This window comes from Temnothorax longispinosus, chromosome 10, assembly GCF_030848805.1.
Source record: "Temnothorax longispinosus isolate EJ_2023e chromosome 10, Tlon_JGU_v1, whole genome shotgun sequence".
In the NCBI taxonomy this organism is placed as follows: Eukaryota; Metazoa; Arthropoda; class Insecta; order Hymenoptera; family Formicidae; genus Temnothorax; species Temnothorax longispinosus.
Window position 1 is genome coordinate 4,159,148 of NC_092367.1, and position 25,009 is coordinate 4,184,156.

The window sequence follows — 25,009 nt, forward strand, 5'->3', positions numbered from 1 at the left end:
TGAAATAATTTTTATTAATTAAAATTATCGAAATATACACGGAAAAAAAAATGAAGTTGCTTCAATTAAACGTCGACGTCACGAGCTGCCACAAGCATATATAGTTAATTCAATTGGATATTATTGGACCAAATATTTAAATTATTAAAACAATTATCTGATGTTTGTTGTTCATTAATATTGATGTTGCATCAATAAATTTTATCTCAATAACACAGATGCTGTTGATACAACATCATTTTTTTCCGTGTACTTTTTCCACTTTTTAAGGCAAGCGATGAGTGCCTAAAAATACACTTATAATACTTTTTTTTATACTGCCGATATCTTCACATATACGTACACACGCGACGGATCTAGGACACCCCATGTACTTCTGTACGGAATAAAGGAAGCGAGATTTTGTCTTCTTTTCTCATAGCCACGATTGACTTCTGTTTTCTTTTTCTCCTTGGTCCTCGCTCAATGCTGGAACGATCAAGGCCGAGAATAAGACCAAAACCGAAACGAGAAAGAGTGCGCGAGGGAGAGAGTAAACGAAAGCTATTGCTCGCTCTCGTTCGAGCACGCAGTGACTCGATTCTGCTTCGAGATTATTCGTTGCACGATCCGCATTGACGGAGATATAATCCTGATGGATGTGCGAGTGCGTCCTCGCGGATAAGCTCGGAACCGGATTTAGGTATCGGACGGATTTTGACGTTATATCTATATGTGGATAAACTCTCTGGTCCCCCTTGGTCTCGGTAACTTTGCGAATCTGTCTCATTACAGCCGCTTTCGTATCGCGTATCAAGTTTACGAATGAATCAATCCAATAAGATCGACACGTTGTAGTGAAAGTATTCGAATCCACTTTCTCATTGCAACGCGCGGTTGTACGCATCGCGATAGAAAGCGAGCGTATACGTACCTTTCCGGGTGATTTATTATTTCTGATTATAAACGCATTTAATATGTGTGAATAATTGAATATACAAATCACATTATGTACAAAAAAAGAACAGGCCGTATGAAAAGTGTATTTACACGTATAGTTACATAATTTCGTTTTATTATCTGATATTATTCCAAAAAAATTAGATACTCTATAGTATAAAAACAACTTATTTGCTCTAATGGTTACACGCATATAAAGAAATTATTACTACGGGATAATAATTGCGCTCCTCTCTATATGAAGATGATTTTGTTGCCGACCTGTTATTATCATTGCAACGGCAACAACCGGTGCACGATTAACGAAGATCCTCATATTACTATCTTATATTTATCTTCATGTATCCCCGGCAGCTCGAGATATCGGTCACGCTTGTAATGCCGTCGTTTGAATTTCAATTAGATTAATCCACGGTGGGAGCTTTAGGTTGAATTTACAATAGCCCGCTCTGTCCGTGATCGATCTAACTGAATCTTGATGGTAGAACAGCAAGAGTGTTGTATCTCCGTCCTTTCTTCGGCTCTCAGGAAGCTTCCGGCTCCTTTCTCATTTTGAGAGATAACATAGTATTAAAGTACAAATGGAAACTAACGGGACTTGGAATATCGTCCGTATTAAAGTCTGCCGACGGAAGGGGTTAACACGCGGGTAAAACTTGCGGTTGCGAGTGCGCGGCGTTACACAGTAAAGGTAAGAAGTCGACCGCGATGAATAGACAAGAATTTGCTGCACGGTATGAGTGATTATTTCAGCGGAGATTTGTTGCGCTATACGCTCGTGCGTCATCGTTGCGGCCTGATAAAGAGAAAACACATGCGTATACGATATTTCGCTACTGCCGTAACTTCCGGAATTATCATAAGTATCATTACGACTTTCCACGCTCTTACATTGTCTTTCCGCGAAAAGACGGACTGCGTGACGAAGATTGTCACGTGCCACGATAGAAAGTAATCTCAATTTCGCAATTAAGCAATCCGCGCAAATAAATAATTTGTCTTAAAGGTTAGTTTTATTGAGGAGGAGCACGAAACGTCTGGAAAATAAATTGGTGAACAAAGAACTTAGTTCTTACATATCATTTTGATTGTTCAAGGAGAAGCTCTAGGTCGAAATCGATAAATCGAAACGAATTAACTGTCAACTGTGCATTTGTAATGACGAAAGCGATTAACTTTCGATCAGCGGAACGTTATGTCGCTTCAAGTATTTTTGTACGTGTTCGCGAGACCATTTTTAAATTTAAATTCTATGCAATATATAAGTACATCATCAAAAATACTTTTACCGCGAACCAGAAACGTGCGACGAATACGTAATATTTTAGATCTAACGGGTTCCTTCTTTTTTTTTCAGCAATACCGTACACGTTAGTTTTTCAGAACAGGAAATGGGATTACACCCGCGTATATACAATCATGCAAATTACCTTGCACAGTTTGCAAACGGTTTTCCCAGTTTGTGTGTGGATTGAATGCATTAATGCAATTTTAACTTTCTCACACGAGCGTACCGCGCGCTCGATGTTCGTTCCCTTCGAGGATAAATGCAAATCTCCGCTGCTCTTTCCTACATTTCCCTAAAGCTCTCTGAAATTGTCGAACTGTGCGGAAAGCGCGAGCGACATTTTCAGAGACCTGCTTTCGCGTTTATTTATTTCTTTTTTTTTTGTATGAAACTTCTTTTATGAACGTTCATATTTTGCCCGGGGCGTATTTTGCAAGATACGTTAATTTTGACGATTAAAACTTGCCGTACAACGGCTGCTGTTCCTCTTGTCCGTATTCTCAGTGGAAAATCATGATCGTAGCTTCATTAAGAATTAAACAGGGTTTCTGGGAAGTTTAATAAAGACAGAAGCGGCGCGCGATATTGAGAACTTTCAAGAAACTTTCTGTTCTTTGCCTTTAAAGAGTGGAGATCACTTTTAAGGAGATGGAAATACGACGTTTGCTTGCGCAGATAAGAGAAATTGTTCGCGAACGCTTTAAAAAGTTAATGACGTTTACACGGCATATATTTACAGGCTAACATATATACGTATACGTGTGACTTACGTTCGTTGTTCTATGATATGACTGAAATAATTATTCCCTTTTCTAATGAACGCCGCGAATTGTAAGGTGCATTTCATTCAAGTCATTTCGCGTGATGTGTATCCGATGTCGATCTTTCCACCGTCAGTCTGTGCTCGCGCGCGGATATCCGTGACTCCTGCGTGCACGGTGCATATGCGCTGCGTGTGTATCTTTTCGCTATCGTGTCAAGGATGAAGGTCTCGCGAGCAAGAGATACTCGCTGGTTTCCTTAATCTCGCCTCATCAGCAATTACGGACTTGGCGAATTAAGTAAGATCGGCGTGGAACGAGACGACACCGCCGCGCCCGCCGGTGCGCATGGATAATTCGCGTACTCTCCTGCGAGATTCCGTAGGGCGTATAAATTCCCGGGGCTGGGAGAGAATCGCTGGAAGTGCATTTCCAGCTGCGAGACACGTATATGCATCACGCGCTCACGTATATCTGTACGCGCCTAGGTACATACGCGCACGTAAGTTCCGCCTTCATGTATAGGGCGGCTTTCTCGCATGCGGGCGTTACACTCTCTCTCCCCTCGTCCCTGTTCAACAACGTTCTATCGCTCCTCTTTCCTCGCCGACAATATTTCGCGCTTGAACCGTGTCGATACGTTTTATACGGATGACATTTTCACGCTGGATTTCACGACGTGTCGCGTTCTACGCCGAAAATCACAAATTTGCACGTAGCTGGATTTTTATTATATTTTTTGGAACCTTCACGTGTTCGCGGTTCTGCATCGCAACCAATTCAATCGTAATTGATATATAGATAATATTGAAGAGCGCAAGAAGAAACAATTCGTAAATTGCAAAAGACGTAAAACAATGTAAAACGAAGTGCATATGCTGTTACTGTGTTATAACAGGCTCCTGCTAACAAACTGGACTGTACAAACGTCGTAGAGTATGTTGTCTTACAACTTGGCGAAACTGTTGGTACACGAAATTCTGTGGTCGATGATTGAAGCATAGTCACCAAATTACTCATGCATCACGAACGTATACCCAACTTCCCCGACTATCAGATTACAATTCTGCTGCTATTGCACTGTGAATATATAGATTACGAGTGCGGCCACTATATACAGCTCTCCGCATCCGTACGGTGTATTGACGTTAGGCGAAGCTCCGAAATTGATCCCGCGGATTGAATTGCCGGCGCTTATCAAGCGGTTTTTAGCGCTGAGAGCGATTGTATACGCGCGGCTACGCGCGCGTATATAATATATAAATCACGCGCGTGTGTATCCCGCACGAAGGACTCGGCCTCTGACGTTGATCGATGAGCCTCCGTCGCGAATCAACGCACGTTGTTCGTGCGCGAGCATTAACGCGCCCGAGTCATCGAGCAATTCGCATAACGAGATTTTGCGAGTCGATGAGACTAAGAGAGAGAGAGAGAGAGAGAGAGAGAGCTAGACGCACGTTACCGGTTTTGCCAGACGATTGTCTCACGGTTATTTCACCGATGTTAAAATTTTATCCGTAAGATCCGCGCTAGAGAGAACGCTCGCGGCTCCTGATTCGAGAACGGCGGCTGCGCTCCGTCTCCATTACGCGATGAATTGAGACGAAGGGAGGCTTCGTCTAATTAAATAGCTGCTGTTCCGAGGCTGCGGTACCATCTTCCTCGCTCCCGATCGTTATATTCGATTCTGCGGAGGGGTTAAGGAAAAGTTAGTTTGAAATATCACCGAATTACTGTATCTTATCCCCCCCGCTCCTCCAGGCACGTACAGAGGGTATAATCGATGTTTGCCGCGTATCTCGCGGAAGATATATACAGAAGAGAAATATATTACTGCTGAAATGCCGGCGGCAGCGGGGCGGCAGGATTGCCGCGCGCAATAATATCGACCAGTGTAATACCCCGCTCGGTGAATTCCCGCGACGACGTAAAGCCTTCGCGCGTCGCGGAAGCTATACCGGCGTATAAGTGCCCATTACCTGCTGTACAGAACTAACGTAGAACAATGGAGCGCGCTTCTCCCCTACGTAATTACTGCGCGCGGCTCATCGTTCGAGGACGCGAGGGGTCTCTTTCTCCGTACCGTTTCGCCTAGGACCAGGGGTGCATAACTCGGATATTAACTCACGTAAGTCCGCGACGGTGGCCCCTTGAGCTTTTAGCGGATATGAGTCTACAAAGGAACGGACGCGGATGAGGTAATACGTTCGTTCGACTATATTCTATCGGTTGATTTTACATTGTTATACATACACGTATTGTGCACGTCGTGTACATGCAACACAGCATAAATTGATTGATCGACAATGAAAGGGAAGAGTAAATATATGATGGTTAATGTAATTGGCAGTATAACTAAAGCTCTCGTGTAATTAATCTCGTGGAGTTAAATTATCACGCAGCGGTATATTATCAGCGAAAGGAAATAAATTAAGGAAAGCGAGAATGGCAATATGAATCGGCTTTGTTCCGAATTCTATAGCAAAATAAAACTCGGTAACTTATTACGACATTATAATTCCGACGGCTCGGAAAACGTTCTGAGCTTTTTATATCGTATGTTGTGCACCTCTGGCCTAGGTGCGCGATGCCACTCCGAGCCTCTTGCATACATTGTACAATACGGGGATGAGAGAGCGTGCAGGTTCACGTGCAGCTCGCCGTACACGTGCGTCCGCCGTCGTATCTATCCAGCTCGCGGCCGCAATTACTGTTCCGGCAACAGATGCGCTCATTCTCGTCCGTATTGCATGTTCTCTTCTGATAAATGCCTCCTTATACGACATGCGCGAAAGTGAGAAGATAATCATGAAAGATCGGACTTATCGTTTATTTTTTCTTGCAAACTTACGGTTTGACACGGGATAAGATATAAAGCAAGGTACTTTCGTGAGACAAGAAATTTCGTGACAATCTGTCAATCATCAACCACCAGATCCCGTGCCTTGATATAGAATTTTACAAAGTTTCCGCAAGACAGGTTGTTGCATCGTTAAAGTGTGTTTCATTAGATTTCTTTACTCCAGAATAATACTAATGCAATAGTACTTCGTGTCTTTTTTTTACGAATGCTAATTACGACAGGTAAAACGGCAACGGCATATTAATAACGCGGCGTCGCGCGTGTCGGACGTTCAATTTCCTGAAAATTACGTTTTCGTTATTATCGTAATTCTACCGTCCCTCCCTCCTCCCCGGCAGGGCGTATCGATTTTTCCTTTTTCCCGATTCAGCGGCTTCGTCGGCACATCACGAATGCGTTCGGCGTGCGCATATCGATATTGACGTGTAGGAAATTGAAATAAATTATTCCTTGTTACGTGCGGCAGCGAGAGCGTTGCAGATAGCCGCGCTAATGGGTCAATCGATCATTCGTCCGTGTAGACGCATAGCAATCGAACGATTTACGAAGGATATCGGAGGATATCGGTATCACGTTTGTAATCCGGAGAGTATCGCGAGACGCAGCTTTATCCTAGATTCATGTGCGCGAATTAATCGTGATAGAAGCACGTAGCACTAGGCTTCTCGTAAATTCCTTAACTAGACGCGTTTCCTAAAATTACTACCTCGCGTTTAACGATTTAGCGATCCTCAATTCTTTTGCATTTGTTGCGGCCAACACCCCGTGAAGCTGCGGGACTTTAACTGGAGTAACCACCTCGAGCGAGAAACGAGAATAGCTTTACGTGGAAATGTAGCGCAAATGAACAAAGCTATTCCCTGCATCATGAAGATCGTCTCGAAAGTCCTTAAGGACTCGTCAGGTCGGATGAGAATGAAGCGCTCGAAGCGCTTCGCCGTGAGTTCCTCAATGCAAACAAACTACTTAATAGCTATTGTTACGAGCTCTGTCGTAGCGCGCAATTTCCTTGTGTCGTCCGAAAGTCGGGAAAGTCGGATAGAACGGCCTGCAGAAAGAATCGGGAGTACTTCCGTCGTCCTTCGTTGAAATGCATGCGATTCGAATCGCGAATACAGCAGATAACGCATTTGCAAGGAAACTTCTTTCAAGAAACTTTTTCTCGTAATTATCATTTTGCCGACGCAAAAATTGCACACTTGAATACATAACGTGAGTAGTGCAAGAGAAGAATCGCGGAAATTGTGGGGTTCCGTTTAAATATAAACATGGAAAACCCGGTAAACCTCATTTCTGGAGTTTCAACAATCTTAAAGATCTTTTCTCAACAAAAATTTTAATCGGATGCCATTTGTCTTCATTACTTTCTAATTCCTGACATGACTATTGAGTTTCGAATTAATATTAATTCTATTAACGTAAAAAATCTATGTGAAATTAAACGAAGAATTATTTATAATTAAAAAAAAAAAATTATTTGGGTCTCAGCATTCTTGATAAAATTCCACAAAGGATTTACACGTGAAATAGGATAAAGTCGCTCTCTCTCACCACGGTTCTCGAGCTATCACGTGTCACGGAAAACGCGGGCGTTAACAACGGCCGCAAATTCGATTTGCCGGCAAACTTCGTCTTCGAATTCTCACCTCAACGACGAAAACCGTTCGCACATGGCCCACACAGCGCGTATTATGTCCCACCGTGAACAAATAGTCCCTGCCGCCTTGAAAGGACGGACGACGGACCAGAGGGTCCGCACACACAGTGTGGCAAGCGCGCGCTTCTCGGCGTTTGGTGCAGTATCGCTCGCGCATTTAATTATCGGGGTCGCATGACGATGTAGCCGCCGGTGAAAAGGTGACGTGCACCAACACTATCAATCGACCCCCGCTCTTTGTGTTCATTACGGCCGCGCGTAGTTCGGGAGAGTCGTTAGGACGAAACGCGTCCATCTCGCCTCGCTCTTCCTTCCTCTTCCCTTTGCAAGAGCGAAGATATCCGCCCGTATATCCTCTCGGTTATTTTCTGTATTGACGTTAATTGCGTCCGTAACAATTTCGAATTAATGGCGTAATCTCTCTCGCGATAAAAAAAGAAACGGCGCTCCTCGTTGAAATGTTAAAGCCACATCACATAATTGCGCGCGTGCTAACTGTTTCCGTCTTGTGTGCATAATAACCCCGAATGCAACGGCGATACCATCGCTTTCACGATGCTTATTCGGCCTCGTCGCGTGCATTTTTACAAGGCGAAGAAACGAGGCGAACGTTCAACATCAGATCGAGTCCGCCTGTCCGTTTCGTTCTGGTTTACTCGAAGGGCAAACACTGATCGATGCAAATCGCGTGGGATCGGAGAATAATGATCGCTTTCTCGCATGCACGTGTCGTTATTTCACGTTCGTTCTTGAAAAAAAAAAATTCCTTTTAATGGCAATTAGTCGCAGCGACAATATTCAACATCTCGCGAGATGATTACGGATCAAACACCGATACTTTTACATATAAAACTGGATTATTAAAAGATAACAGTTATTTTAAGTTGATGATAATAAAAAGAGTCAAGCGTAGAATAACAACAAGATTTTTGCGTGCATGCAAGCGTACATTGGAAAATTCCAAATCTAATATTATAAAATATATTCTAATTTATGTTAGATTTAGTACAAAAAACGAGATGCACGTTGCGGAGTGTAAGGCAAGGAAACGCAGTTCCCTCTCATTTGCGTCGCACGCGTCATCTGTGGCGTATTCTCCGTTTAACCGAGGTGCAGCCAGGGTTAAACAGAGAATAAGACAATAACGAATCGTTCCTACCCGTTTTGCCGATGACTCTGGTTCAGGGTCGGTCATTGAACTTTCGTGATCCGGGTATAACAAAGAGAACGAGTCGGGGCAAGACGGGTCTATTATTCGTTAGGCTCACGACTTTCGGCGTTAGTATTTACGACCGTCTCCGTACGATAAGTATCTTTATACTGCACACGAGGGACCGTCGCCAGTATCGTCGCGTTCAATACGCCGAAGAGTCTCGCATATTTTTCTTGCAAACACGTTTACCGCGATTGGAGCAACTTCACGATCGAGCGGGGAAAAAATTATGCCGATGAGAATTGAAGTTCCGCTTATACTTGTTATGAATCCGACACTTCGTTCTCGATCGAACATCTTACATAATTTTCTCATTTTTTAAAAGGACAAATTTAGAAATATTCCCGAAAAGTTTCATTGTGAATTAAAATGTTAGCATATCACTGTTCAAATCGGAATGACGTGTCACTCTATTTCAAGTCTGAAAGAGAAATATAAGATTTATATGTACACACAAGACACCTCTTGCGAAATACTCGAATAACGTCGGCCGAATGTTGTTTCGTACAACATCGATTACAAGAGTAGTAAACATTAAACAGGACTGATGCTTGTGTCGCAAAGCAGACCACAAAGCACACCGTGCGCGGCCCCGTAAGCCGAATCCGGAGAAAAGCGCAACGAGATGGGGCAGGTAGTCAACTCTCCGACATCCGGTTTGCCGTGGAACGAAGTCAATGCACCTGGCTCGCAGCATCGGACCGATCCTCGAGAGAGCTGTCTCCTTCTTACGCAAGCTACGCTATCCCTCAGCTCTTCTTCTCGTCTCTTTCTCTCTCTCTCTTTCCTTTTCTTTTCTTTTTACCGGGACCTACCGAGAAAAACGTTCTTCGATGGGGGATAAATGGCCGACGGTCAAGCCGTTTGAAAGTAACATTATGCGCATGCTGCACGACGCTGCACAAATATAAATTTTTTTTTTAGTACATCGAATATTTACTCGGTGTTGCGATAACTGCCATTGTTCTTGGTTTTATCCGTGAAATTTATGGACATGACACGTCTTTTGGATATCACGTCGCGAGCAATTCGACACGGTTGTTTTTCGCATGCATTTGCGCGAACGCGAGAGTAAATACTCTTTCACCGTGATGTATCGGAAAAACTCGGTCATGCGCTTCATACCACGTCTTGAAAACCGCGAGAAGCGGTTAGATCGGTAGCCCGTCGCTAAATCGTTGATCGCTATCGTGAGGGCAGATAGGGCGAGAAAAAGGGACAGAGCTGTAAAAAGTAAGAGAGTATTACGAGTCGGAGGAGAGACGGCAGAATGATGCACCGGAGGAGACGGCTGTGTGTCTCTTTGTGAGGTTCATGGCCGTCTCCTTTCAGGGGACCGCAAGGATCGATGCTGCGAGGAGATTCACCGACGGGAGGGACCCGGCCCTTCCGTTCTCTCGTTCGTCCCGTTCTTTTTTCACTCAGGTCAGGAGCGGGGAGGGTGAGTCACAATAACAAGCTGAACGAGGTGTAAGACGGATAATGATGACAGAAAGAACGATGACCGTGCCAGAAAAGTCCTAATTGTGTGACTCGTCTATATACTTTTCGTCTATATTTGTGCGCCAGGCTGCGCGTTCCTCATCGAATCATTGTACTGGCGTTTAAAGAGTCACATTAAAAGACCAACGTTGACTTTCTGTTAAATGCTGGTCAAAAGAATCTGCCGATGAGTCAGCACAATAAATGCGAACTCGACGAATCTCATACGAGCAAACAGCGAACTGCGAAATAGCTTTACGCATCTATACGAGTTAATGCGTGATTCCTTTCCCTCACTCGCTTCCTCTGCTCTTAGCAAAGTGTTCTCTCTTTCTCTCTTTACCGTCTCGCGTGTCTCGCGGTAAAAGAATCGAAGTTTATTCACCTTTCGCCCGTCCCTGATCGCTGAAAACGAAGTGGGCAATTCGCACGACAAAGATTTCGCCACGACAAGCTGCTTTTTGTTTCCGAGACATTGCAAATTTAATATCGACAATTTTGCTCGTTCGCTGTCCGACCGGCGCGGCGTGTAAAGCAGTGGCCATACAAGATTTTACAAAACCCGTACTTATACAAGACCAGGGCGAATAATTCATCATACGTTTGTCGACAGCGTCGGATTGGAGTTAGTATCTTCGGCATGACATCACGAGATTAATAGCGGCTCGCGTGTGTTTCGTCTCGCTTGCCTCGTACGCTCGAAAATAGCGTGACGACGAGACAAAGAGGAGAGAACCGGTGGAAAACTAGGAGCGAGCCCCTCTCTCCTTTCGAATTCGCTTTGTTTCGCCGGAGGGTTTTTTTTTTTTTTCATTGTCATCATAGACGTAGATTACGGAAGACAAATGTCGACAATGCGCCGCGTCGACCGAGCACTGAGCGAGCTTGTTTTTTGATTCATTGCCGACGCGAATTGATTCACCGGCTAAAAATATTGAAAAATATATCCCGCTTTTCTCCCTCCCACACGCCCTCTCGCGCGGATGATTAAATGCCGCAATTCTTACGATGTTTTGCGCGCACGCGAGGGTAGTTGTATCGATCGGACACCCACGGTGTCGCGTTAAAGCTACCTTCGTTCGTGAGTCTACGAAAGGTTGTTTCGTATTCGTGTTAAAGATGTGTTAAATATTGAATCGAATAATGTATTTCGTGTTTAATTGTCAAACGTGTAAGATTGTCGAATATTATACTTAATGACTTAAAAGAAATTGTGTCACTGCGATCTAATCTCCGCGGCGTGGATTGTAATACTTCGTACGCGTTCTATTTTACGAGACAGAAGATATGAATGTACAACAATGCTTTTTCTTGCTATTACGCTAACTTTGCATAATTTCTACGTAATTTGCTCGCCGTCGTAGGACGCTAATATCGGCATTTTGCACAGCGCATTAGTTTCCTTAAAATAATCCTGCTGCCACGTGGAAAGTAAACCTATACGTGTACGTGCCCGCAAATTGTGGTTAGCACGAAAGCGCTAATCACAAACGAGAAATTGCCGAGGTGTTAATGTATGTCATACCGATCGTCCGCTCATTATCGTTACCATCGTTTATGACAATTGAATTTTCTCTTCGTTAGATTGTGTTTTTAATTAAAAAACAATAATTTATTTAATATAAAAAAATAAGTAACAGATTTGATATGTATGTATGGCAAATATATTATAAAAATTTACGCGATAATTGATATTAAAATTTAATTGAATATACTTTTCATATGTAGATATCCTTTCTCTCTCTCTCTCTCTCTCTCTCTCTCTCTCTCTTTTTCTCTTTCTCTCCTCTCTCCTACATTTTCTCGAGAACAAATCGATGTCGGCCGGCTATCGTCGCGTCGGTGGTAGCAACAACTCGCTCGCGTGTTCACGTTATGAATAAGTGATTGCTCCTTCGAACTTAAACGCGAAAAGTCTTGGCCGTCTGAGTCGCGCACGTGCACGTTTTCTCACGGTGAACAGAACTCGCCGCCGTCGCGCCTTTTTTTTCGACGATGATGCGTCCGAAGGCTCGGCTCGGGGCGATCGCACGCAAATCTGATGTACACAAGAGCGTACGCCCAACGTAGGACAGCAAAAGTTTTAATAATTTGTATTAAAATTTGCGACGCAAAAAAATTACTCCGCGAACGGACAGGACGTACACTGCGCTTTCAAAAACGCTCGCGTCGCATCGCTCACATTTACGAGCGTCGAAGATCGGAACGCACGCAAACTCTTTCGGCGCAACAACAGCATGGCTGTCCACGTTTTGCGGTCATTTCACCGGCGTCGGCAGGCTTCTGTCCTGATGGTAAATTCGTGCACGGTGGCGCTTAGACACGCGTGAAAACGCCGTCGCTTATTCACGAAGTCTCTCGTTGAACGCGGGAATAAAAGGGACCAGCTGCGATAATAAATAACTAGTCGGTCGGACGTAGAATTCGTTCTCCTTTCTCGACTTCCGAACGGCACGAGCTTGCACATGCCGCGGAAGAACAATGAGTTGCTCCACTTTTTTCCCTTAATATATTATCATCGGATATTTATGTGCGAACGACGATGATCTACATAGAATGGCAATGTTAGAGTCATTCGAGAAATGCACCGATATTTTTTAATTTGTATTAACATAAAAGCAGGATTAACGAGCAAGCTTATGGATCGTTATCTGCTTTGTGTATTGATATTAGCTGTCCCTGTTTCAAGATATGGATAAAAATGTAAAATGTATCATTAGCATTAATGTGCATAAATTATAACGTAATATGCATAATATAGTTATATGGTAACTGTGAAGCAGATCATGAGTTGGTTACATGTCTTTCTGCTACAACAATTTTCCATACTGTATCGGATATTATTACAGGACATTATTATAACGATGCTATTCTTCAAAATAAAATTCTATGCGTGAAGATATGACGAACCATTGATGATACCGAAAAAAATACCCGAGAATTTGTCTTAAACGGTGTTATACGACTTTAGCTCGTTTAGGATTGGTTAATTGTACTGGCGATTTAGCCCAATGAAGGACTGAATTGTGGTTTGTTTCGGAGAAAACGTCAGGCATTAAAGGATATATACGAGGAATGTATATGCTCGTAAAAACACGCAATAGATCCGCGGATGAACTTGCCTTTTCTTATATTATATGCAGTTATTAATAAAGTTAATTGTTAACTTAATTTCATATGGTAATAAATAATAATATGTATACAACATGGTGATAATTAACTGATTTATCAACTACAATATTATTACAAATTAATAATTACAAAATGTATAAAGAAGATGTCTCCCAATAGGCTGTAGCATTTTATGCTATAAGCGGATAATATAAGACTTTTTCCAATTTTTGATGAGAAAAAGACAATTCAAAATTGGTCAATCAATCTGCAAAATTAAAAAGTGCATATAATATTTCATCGGATCCCTGTAATTCGTTCATGATCAATGGGCGCGTGAATAATACAGACGTTAAAAGAATACAGGCGATGTAGAAACCCGGTGCTCGGTTGAAACCCGCTCTCGTTAAGGACAGTTTTGTAGCCATCCCGTTCGTCTAGTTCACTCCGATCCGATGCACTAAAAATACTCGCGGTAACGCGGCGACGCGTTAACACGAACAGGCCTCGGAGTCAGTTGCGGCTTTGTTGCAACTCGCAAGGAACCAGCCGCAATGGCGATAGAACGTGACCTTCTTTACACATGCGATCAGCCTTAGTACCGACGAAGAAGAAAGGTCGCAGGTTTAAAAAATCGCACATCTTGAATTTGTTTGAGGTCCCGTTAACGAAATAATTGTCGAAATAACCTTGAGCTTTACTTTTCAGATCATTTAAACCAGACATTCTCACAGAATTTAGAGAGAATTTTCAGGTTTAGATCAGATAGATGATTAAAAAAGAATAATAAGTTGTATGTAATCTGGAAATGCACAAGGGTTGGTCTAAAAGTTGCCCGAGGATTAACCATTGGATAAAAGAAATTAAAAAATCTTGCGGTATTTATTTTTTTATCCTTCTCCAATATCTTCGATCAAATTTTTTTTCTCTTTTTAGGTGAGTTTTCGAGAAATTTTGAGACTCGGAATTATTTCCTCTATTGTTCGAATTTTTGCAAAGTTCATTAGTCCTGTATCCTAGGGTCAAGGATTGGAGATTCTCCTGTACAACGCATCACCACCGCGTAAAAACGCACGGGCGCGTAGGGGCGAGAGATCCATTCCGACCTACAACAATAGCAGTGGCAACGACCGGGGCTGGGGCGGATCAACGTCGTTCGATAAGATTATAGCGCGCGGCCGACGGCGCGGCGGGCGCGGGGCAGCAGGTGCAGGTCGAGAACGGCAACGCAGGCCTGGGCATAAATTTTAATCTCTCGAGAACGAGGTCGCTGGCCGCCTGTTCCAGGTGTTTCGCCGAGGCTGAAAATAAAATGTGTTTTAACGAGCGAGAAAACGTCGCGCCGCCTCTGCGCCGACGACGTCCATTATACCTCGGTGCGCCGAGTTTGTCATGTCTGCAAAGTTAGCTCCCTATTTTCAGAATTTCGATGCAACTCGCAGAACTCTCTGACTCTTACTCAAAGAATTGCAGAGTCCCTAGGGTGCGCGGATGTTAGCTCATGAGGGAGAAGAATTGTGGCTGTACGGCGACTCCGACGCCTTTTGTATTTCGTTCGGCCAAACGAATGAGCAGCTTCGATGAGGGAAGAGAAAAGCGCGAACACGCGGGTCGATCGAGGCTGTATTTTCACGTGTACTGGCGGCGATGTCGATACAGGATTGTGCGAACGATGCTACGAGAAGATTGGTATTGACACAGGCTGGTGGGATCTCGCAGGTTTGGCTGAGAGACCCGGTATCTTTCGACACCTCGATATTTCTCTGGAAAAAAAATCTGCGCACACAGTGCAGCTCCGCATATTACTGTTTTATTGCGTTCTGTCATCGCTCGATAGCCCCATTTTTACTGCTGTACTTCAATAAAAAACTGGAAAACCTTTTTCAGAAACTGAAAAAGAAATAGATCGATTAAAATATTCTGTTTTTCTCTCAATTATGCATGTATCATCACAATTCACAATGTACATTCTACACGATGTAGGAACATGTAACTGCGTTTAAGCTTTCTTTTTTTCATAAATTAAGTAGTTTGACTGAAAAGAAGTTACTGCAGTAACTCAAGGAAGTTGAGGGTGCTACAACTGGCACCGTGACGCTCGGAATTTCCATTTGTACGAAATGCAGCTACGTTGATTCATAAGTAATTCTTCTCGGAGAAGAGAGAGGAGGTTTTTCAAGGATCTTCCTGAATCAGCGCGTCTTCCTAAAGAACCGAGATTTCATGGAAGTCACTTTATGCATGAGTCACGCAACATGTTCGGATCAGCGCGTTCGCTCCGATGCGGCTAGTCCACGCTCGTTGCGTACGATCTGTCGGACAACAGAACTAATTAGAAATAATGATATTACAATAAAAATTAATTAGAAGAAAGGAAGTAGTTGCAATTAGATTGACGAGAATGCGAAAGCAGGTTTTAATTTTATGGATTACCGTACGTAGCTTTAAACAGATTATTGTGAATTTTACTAATAAATAGCTTTTCTCATACTTTATCGTAAAACTCATTAGGACAGTCTTTTTACCCTCTGTTAACTTTATCAGGCTTGCGTTGCTTGTCTTTTAAGACGAGTTTTCCAATCTACGAGTGTTTCAGTTCCCATCGCTCAGTCATTCGGATTTCTCGTGAGTCACTGCCTCCTACATTTTCGAGCAGCTGCGTCTCAACGTCCTACCACTGCATTTAAATTTTACGGTCCCGGTTGGGCCCGGCTGCGATATAAAGTCTGCAATGGGAGAGCTCAATTTGAAAGAATTAATTTACGGCTTAATAAAAGGATGGCGGCGCGAGCACGTGGGTCACGGGGCAAGATAAATTATTAGAGAAACGCGTTATAGAGTTAGACAGCGGAGGTTGTAAGACTATGGTATTACTCTGCTCTCGTTTTATACAGCGAAAACGGGAAACAGTTTCTTAAATCTTTCGAGTACCCGCGTGGGAAATTTACATTTTATTCCCGTCGTTTGTGTGCGGGGGTGCGCCCTCGGGATCGCATTACGTCATATTTTCTTTCAAAAGCAAGAAAGTAGTAAAAGTCGTCTGTGTAATATGATATACATAATGTCATGTTATACATTCTAATATGAAAGCATTATTGTAAATAACGAACATAATTTTATCTCTACCTTCGGGACATAAAACGTGTCAACCGACTACTGGATCTATTTAAAGAGAAAAACAAAAGAGAAAGAAAGAGACTTAAATTAATGAGAATAAATTATATTGTTCAGATTATAACACTACTTAAAATTACATCCTCTAGAATTTTCGTATCTTCAACAGTATTTATTATTTTCGTCTACATTTGATCGACGAATCGCCGTAATACGACATGAGGATTCCGTGTGCGAGCAATTACGACAATGTCGTCGAGATCGAGAGGAAACAGCTCATTCGGTCAAGCTAAAAGAGAATTCGATCATGTTCAATGCGTTCTCTTTTCGTGGAACGATCGCTATTTGTGTAAACGCGAAACCACTGTCTCGTCATTCTTTACCAATTCACGACAAGTAGCATGGGAGAGGGCAGCTCATGTTTTCATCCCATTATACTAACGAACGAAAATTCTTTGAAGCATCTAGATTGGCAGACTGGGAAAAATCTCACGGCGTATTATCGAAAATGAGGTTCATTCACTCGGGAAATTTAATCATTTGTGATTTTAATCGTGTTCTGCTTTGTGGATGAAATTAGAGCTTTTGTGCGAAGATTTATAGGCCTGACTTGTTTGAATATATTATTTAAAATATCTTGTTTGAATAGAATATTTTATAGTATATTTCCTCATTTTACTGATTCCAATTATCCGCTTAATAAATTTAGTCTCAGAAATTTGATGGTGCGATTCTTGATATGTAACATACCTATATTTATAATTATCTAATTTTCCACCGTATTACCAATTCGTTCGTTAATTCGCGTGCAAGGCGAGGAACTCGTGCCGAGTCTCTCATTCTCATTACTTTCGGACTTGTCGGAATGAATTCGCGATCAATTGGCTAGATTTGACGGAAGACGGAGGAAACGAACTGGATCTCATTTGGAACGGAGCTGAGCTCGTTGAGCGATGCCTGCGGTCTTATCACGACGGGTTCCTTTTCTTTTCCCCTGGATTTCCATCACCGTCGCCGCGCGATCGTTCAAGTACAAATCGCTTTTCGGTATATAAGCTTCATTCTCCTCGCGGTTATCAGCGCAATCAGATGCCATGCCGTCGAATTCGTAACATGGAAAAAAAATTGTCAAGTTCAAAAATATAATTGATAATTTTTGCAACAACATTCGCGCAAAACAGCCGGGACGTCGAGCACACGCGCTTTAACGATCGAGTGTCGCGCACGGCTCGGTCTGTGAATTTAATTTAATATAGGAAAACTGTTAATTAAGCCAGGGCAATGAGAGAGCGGGCAATCTCTCGCGTCTGAATATACATATCTTTTATGCATACACACACACACGTACGTACTCATATATCACCGACCGCGTGCGAGTTTTACAGCTCGCGAAGTTAATAAGCTAAGATTGTGCAGTGTGAGCAGTACCGCGAGCAATATCGGCAGTAGTAAGTTGAACAATGACTGAGAAGTAACATTCTCGGAGATACGTATACTCAAATTATTCTGCCGTACAGAATATCTCACGGTACACATGTATACGTCACGCTGTCGAAGAAGGAGATGCCATTCCTATGCATCGTCGCACGATTTCTCGTAATACTTGCGCGAGAAAATCTACATTACTTATCTCGCGAATCCGTCCAACTTGCTCGAGAAAGTGGTCCTGCCGAAGGGAAGCGATCGCGAAACGCGCGATGGTCCGAATTTATGAACGCCATCGAACGTCCAGACCGCTTTGTTTTCGCTCTTCGCTTTTTTTTCCCCCAGGCTTGCTCTCCCTCGTAATCTCAATAATTACTATTCACAGGAGGGAAAAAATACATCGGTGCAAACTGAATCGGGCGAAAAGTTAGCGAGGAGACAAAGAGTCAGAGTCGAGGGGAGACGAAAAAGCGAGTAAAGTAGAAAAGTGGCGGTTGGCGGGGTTGAGGGAGGAAGGGAGAAAGAGAGTACACTCATATTGAGATGTATCCTAGTATCTGTATCCCTATAGTAAGAGAAAGAGGAAGAGAGATAGTGCGAGTGAGAGAGAGAAAGAGAGAGAAGCCGCGTCGTCATGGCGACCGTATCGATCCCCCGCGGGTCGCGGAGGTATGTACGAAACGATTCGCAGTTAGCGAATTCTATCCTGGCGCGTTAATACGAGTAGGCTCTGCCGGAGTTGCGAGTTGTGCTAGATCGAACCTCCGCGCATATCCGTACGATAGTTTACCCGAGAGTTAGGCGAGAGCGAGAGCGAACGCCCGGGCCCAGCCGCAAATTAATTCTCGCGTCCCCGAGGCGAGTCGTCGCTCGTTCCGGCTCCCGCTCTCGCTCTTGGGAATTCGTCCTGGGAATCCGATGCGATTCAGTCCGACTTACATCGTATCACATGGAAATTCTATGTATTGTTATGCTCATCGATATTGGAAACTCGTGGGATATCAACAAACGAGAGATTCCACGATACAAAAATCTCCTATTTTTTCCCCTCATATTTGATAACAACTATCGAATTTTCGAATTTTTATGCCAACGTTGAACACATCTCCTCCGTATTATATAAGTAAACCAGCGGAGAATCAGCGAGGAACGGCTTGGAGCGTTTGATGGACGACCAACACTTTCGCGACTAGACGTTTCGGTGTCGTAACGAAAACAAGCGCGCGACGAAACTGGAACGGTGGAATTAAATTACATATCTTTGACAGGTGCGACGGCGGATCCGGCGATCAGGCCGATTCCTCGCCTCGGCCGGCTGTTGAGCCAAGGTTGCATTTATGCTCCAGGTGCAAAACGTTTCAGTTTCCAGACCTAAAAGCATTTTTTCTCTCTCGAAATTAACTTTTAGGCCATCAATTCGATGGGATCATTAAGCCGACGTTGAGCTACGCCGAAATTGCTTTTCGTGAAATTGAAGCGTTTTCCGGGAGATTATCTTTCAGTCTATTTCCACGAATTATATTACTATGTCGATGTTAATTGCTGAGACGAGCGCGACGTTGAAAATTAATATCATTATTACGAACGTGACTGGACAAACGTCACAATGTACACGTCGCGCGAAAATGCCTCTAAAGTTTATTTAGTACGGACTAGGGGTAACGAGGTCGTTGAACTTCCGGCACTTCCGCCGTACGACGTCACCGTCGGCATTATCGCTTGAAGGATCGTTAGCCTCCTGTCGCAAAATCTTCCTACCTAAATTGCCGATAGAAAAGATAACAACCGTGACTGACAAAGAGCCGTTTGCGTAAAGGAGTAAACTTTCCGTGAGACAACCGCAGCGATAGAAAGCGAAGATGCGCTTGCTGGTAAAAGTTGGCACGATCATTGACATCTCTCCTTTGGAAAAGATATTTTTGGTTACGTCGCGAATATATAATCGCGCGTGATCAAGTTTCCGCAAAGCGGTCGCCGCGGCGGTACGCGTACGTTGCGGGAGCTCGATTCGAGCTCGTACAATAGTGGCAAAGAATCAGGGATAATAATCCATCCAGAAAAACCAGGATGACCTATTTATTTACGATCGATTTTTTCCAACGCCGGACGATTAAAACAGAATTTTATTTTACGCGACTTGCACTTCGGCAATGCGTAACTTCCAGTGCCGATCTATTTATATCGCCGTTCCATTTCTTTTCCCATTCATCGTCGGTTGTCCGTGCAAGGTGCGAAATTATCCTCGTCTGCCGAGGAAGAGGAATGTTGCCGGTTCGGAGAATGCCTTCCTTCCAGTTTGACTAGTCGCACTCGGCACAACAAAGGGCCTCTCGGCGACAGACGGTGGATGACCTGCGCCAGGCGATCCGGTGTTTTCACAAACGCCAACACGCGCACACGTGTGCAAACGCGTGTGATCCGCCAGGCCACAGGGTCCATTTAAAGATCACCATCTCAGCGGGAAGTGAAAAAAAAAAGTGACAGGTCTGTTGTGCACCTATAACGGCGACTCTCTGCGCCACATGGGCTCGCAAGACGTTCGTTCGTCCTCACCTATACCGCACGAAACGCGATGTTTAAGCAAAACCCGTTGGCTTTTCATCGGCTATCGCTTTCAGAGATACTCGCGGATACAGTTACGATATTTACATTTGCCTCAAGTCAAAGAGTATTCGCATGGCACTTGTGTCGATACGATCTTGAAATTAAATAAGATAAATATTTATTCGTTTTACAACCTGATTTTTACTCGATATATTTTTACTTGATGTTTTACATTCGCGTTTATACCAGCAGGAATGGAGACTTTAGATCACTGCAAAGACGAGGAATAGACGCGTCTTTTTTAGTTTGTTGCCGTTAGAGTCGCACTAAAGTTCCGACATCCTGTCGGCTTTTGGATTTTAAAGCTTAAACATGCGTAAAAGCATGTTTTCCGGTTTGCCTGAGCTACTGAAAGAGCTCGGCTTTAAATGCATCGATAGAAAAAGAGAGATCTCGTCACAACGATGCCAACGTCAGCTGTTCATTGGATATATTTTTCAAATTCTCGAGGAGAGGACCTAATTATTCATTTAGAAGCGAATTCTAAAAAAAAACTTCTCTGATATCGCATTTACGTGGTATAATTATTCGAGATATCCGATCAATATTCTAATTAGCAGTTGACATGATTGTGATTACATATCGTAGTCAATTACGATCACGATGTACATTATGTATGAACATTATATATGAACATTTCGATAAATTTGCGCGATTTAACAGAGTGCTTGAAACAGAGACTCTTCCGCGTGCCGATAGACTTCGCAAGATTTTATTTCCAGATTACCCGGACAGGTATAATCCCGCCGGAAATAGCGGGCACTTTTCGCGGCAGACGGGCCGTTATCCAGGCTGGCTCGCGTGTGAGCGCTTCATATTTAAGCTGCTCGTTTCCCATTCGAAACGCCCGGAATCAAGTCCCGCGTTATCTCGTCGCGTTTTCACCTTCGTATACGCGAGACTGCTGGAAACTTTTGATACTCGAAACTTTCCGCGCAGAAATCTTCGCGCTTGTTATCCTGGTGTAAGGCGCGAAGAGATCGAACAGCAATTTCGCGCGTGACATCGCCTTTGAAGAAAAATTGAAGTTTTTATTTTTGGATCCCGGATGTACCGCGCCGCGTCCTCGATTTGCCTGAATTCCAACGTATACCGGAATACGACGATTCGCGCGTACGAAAGTTACCTCTTCCGGGTCTTCATTTCGCGGCGGCGGCGGCGGCGTAAAAAGTTTTGTTCCCTCGCTGAGGGAACACGGTCGAGTTTCCTCCGTGCGGCTGGCTGTTTGTTGAGAGACGACACTTCCTGTTGACACGCGATTGCACGTACACCTCCGGCAATACGATCGGCCAAGCGGGCCAAGTGCCGCATCGCGTATCGGAGATATCGATTCGCGTTTGTCACAGACCTGAGGATTCGCACTTTTGTCTCGATAGAAAAAAAGGGGCACGCGTTCCTCGACGAAAAGAGAACACGTCGCGCTCGCATCTCTTCGCTCGATCTTCCGTCGGATATTTTCCGAGCGCGCCGGTATCTCTCGTACGAAGGCACGCGAGTCAATGTAATTCCGTTTGTGGTCGCGCGGTTCGACCGTTTGCTGACCGGAAACTACATGCGCGACGTGTAATTAAAGTCAGGAATTTTGCGCGTAAACCGCATGTGCATGCGTCGCGTTCCGTTCAAACGGGTCTGCGCTCGCAAAACACCGACGGTGGTTTTAATTACGCGCTCAGTTGCAGAAATTCTCACGAATCGATGAAGTGTAGATTTAAAAATCGGCGCGATAATTCCAGAAGACTATTTAATGACATTTGCGCGCCGTTTAAATCACATTTTGATAAGCGAAGAAATCATATTTTCTCAATCACGGAGAGACGACTCGAGGGACTTCACGCTACTCGTAGTATTTTTCAATGAGAAAATTATCGGATTCATTATTTGATAGGAGATTTAGGAGAATGACGAAAAAGGATGAATAGGTTGATAGGTTGCCCAAAGGAGGTTTAAGCGAAGGAGGTGGAGATGAAGGAAAAAGACCCTGTCAGCATTCCGCCTCCCTTCTCTTTCCTCCCTCTTCTGTCATGCACCGAGATGAAGTATCTGGCATTTCCGATATCAAGCAATTTTGCACTTGGCGCTTCGAAAGCGCCGAGAAAATATTTCTGCACGTTCAGAAATATTTAATATACAGGTATTTTAAATATGCAGGTTACTTGTTTCGCATTTAGAAGTGTCACATCATATCGTATTTTCTTATTGTATTTTTTAAATTTATTTATTCATATTTCGTAATTAGTGAATGGTTGCGTTTGTACAAAAAGATAATATACTACACTTTAGTCTAATTTTTTGCAGCGACAATAATTAGCATTTTATCTGAAGGATGAATAAGTTAACAGGTTAGCCAAAGGAGTTTAAGCAAAGGAGATGGAGATGAGGGAAAAAGACCCTGTCAGCATTCCGCCTCTCTTCTCTTTTCTTCCTTTTTTGTCATGCATCGAGATGCAATCTGGCATTTCCGATATCAAGCAATTTTCTAATGATCCAACTCTTTTCGAAATGCCCACGAAATTTTTAACGAACGTTCCATGAATATGGTCCGTAAATTTCACTCAAATTTCCAAGGATATTTTTAATTTATTCGAGCGCGCGGTAAAAGTGCACTTTTGCAACGTCATTTTTATATTTTTATAAACTCCTTTTAACACGAAAGAAACAGTCTAATAGTCATATCCGCGAGAGTGCCGCACAGGATTTTTGCAAAAGTTCCGTGATATTGTTTAAAATTTTTGCACGACGCGTTTTTAGCTTTTATCAAAAACCAACTTCGCAATATCCAATAAAATCATATCTTTTCAAAATCAATTTGATTTTAGTCTATTTTTATTTGTACAACAAAACGCCTCTAATGTTCCATATTTAAATAGATATCTAACTATAGTACAAGCCGTACTAAAATTCGAAATTCCTTTTTCGATACTGCTTTTTCGACAGCCGTCAGCCACGCGTAACTACTTACGCATTATCGGCTCCCGAAGTCGATCGAAAGCATCCTTAAGCTCCTTTGGAGGAGTTAGATGTGTGCGTTTGAGCCTTTAACTGTGCGCTATTTCCTTGTCCTTCGACGGCACGACGACATAATAGGATGCGCTTGTCGGAATTAATGTTCTGTGAACACGTATACTATCCCACGATGTCTCGGAGTTAGCCAACCCTCGGACCGACCTGCCCAATTCCTCAAAATAACGTGTTCAACATTATTATATATGAATGAAATTATAAATGAAAAGTGTGTATATATTAATAACACTTGATAACATTTTCGCAAACTTATCGTTCACGATTGTTTAAAAAAAGCGCAAATGCATTAATGAATGTCTATATTTTTTTTATACGAAACTTCATATAGTTTTATTTTCTAGTAAAGAAAATTTTAATTTTTTTTTAAGAAACAATTATCGTCTTGAAAGCCTGTATGACGATGTAAACGTCAAATACTTTCTTAAAACTTTGATTTTATTTAAAAAATTTAAACTATATAGTCTTCTTGAATTATTATCCTAGATATTCAAGTACAATCGTATTTGAATATTCGCAACCTTGATCAAGACTTTAGTATAATAATTAATCAGTGGACGTGTTCTCACTAAATTAGCGTCCCTCTTTGATCCGTATTCGCTCGAGACACTCGTTTCGTAATAACGAGACTGTCCTGACGAAGACAAATGTCAAGCAGTGGTAATAATGCATCGTGTTTCGTCCACGAGTTTCTCCGGTACGTGTATCTCAGACGTATACATCACGGTAGGCTATATTTCATATCCGTAGCCGTTGCCGACCGAGGGAATCGTCCATTTCGTCGCGGGGTGTGGACGTGGCTTTTGTTCGGTGAATTTCACTCTCGTGCCACGAAGATTCTGCATCTTTTACATTCGTCGATCAACGAAGACATCTCTCGTGGGGAGGGTATCTCATACCGACTTACCTCGATAAAGTGAACGCGCCTCGTGTCGATAACGTGCTTCGACGAAATTGGCTTAATGGTTGATCATTGCCATTGAGAGATTTGCATTATACTGAGAGGCTTTTGCATATATACGTAATGACCTAAATGCATAGGAGCCGACGCGAGTACGTTCACGGCAACGGGGATGAGAGGCAATCGCATTGATGTAAGAAGATTAATGAAATCGGTTCTCTTCGAGGCGAAACGAGACGCGCTTCCTCGGCGTGGTATGATTTTACGGGAGCTCTCCGTACGCGAGTACGCGGCATTGTGCGGCTTGATTAATGCGACAGATATGATCGATAAGTTTCGCAATCATCGGTGGATATAGCTTTTGAAGGCAGTGCTCGTTTTTTTTTTTTTTTTAAATTGATGAGGTCGTGGTGACGTTTTTTCAATTAAATTTCGATTGACTTCTGCCCCCCATTTTTTTTATAAGAAACTTCGAACGGACGTATAAACAATTTAAAAAATATAATGAACGCGGAATTCCTCTCTCTCGTTATTCGATTTCTTCTTGTATGAATAACGGTGAAGGTGGTTTTTGGCGAATACACCGAAGCTCGTTCCGTCGTTTTTTACACGCCGTTCATCAAGACGATCTCT

The 25,009-nt window shown here is 43.1% G+C and overlaps 1 protein-coding gene and 1 long non-coding RNA gene across 4 annotated transcripts in view; one reads left to right on the forward strand and one right to left on the reverse strand.

Moving 5' to 3' along the window:
* Dora (zinc finger SWIM domain-containing dorado) overlaps positions 1-25,009 on the forward strand; it is a 60,238-nt gene that overhangs the window by 3,932 nt on the left and 31,297 nt on the right. The gene's annotated exons all lie outside the window — the stretch shown is intronic.
* LOC139820495 (uncharacterized) overlaps positions 7,465-25,009 on the reverse strand; it is a 50,862-nt gene continuing 33,317 nt past the window's right edge. The window contains exons 2-6 of the long non-coding RNA XR_011733984.1: positions 23,417-23,622; positions 15,840-16,040; positions 14,687-15,626; positions 13,666-14,615; positions 7,465-13,582 (exon numbers count right to left, since the gene is read on the reverse strand). This is a non-coding gene — a long non-coding RNA (uncharacterized lncRNA). The remainder of the gene's footprint in view (positions 13,583-13,665; positions 14,616-14,686; positions 15,627-15,839; positions 16,041-23,416; positions 23,623-25,009) is intronic.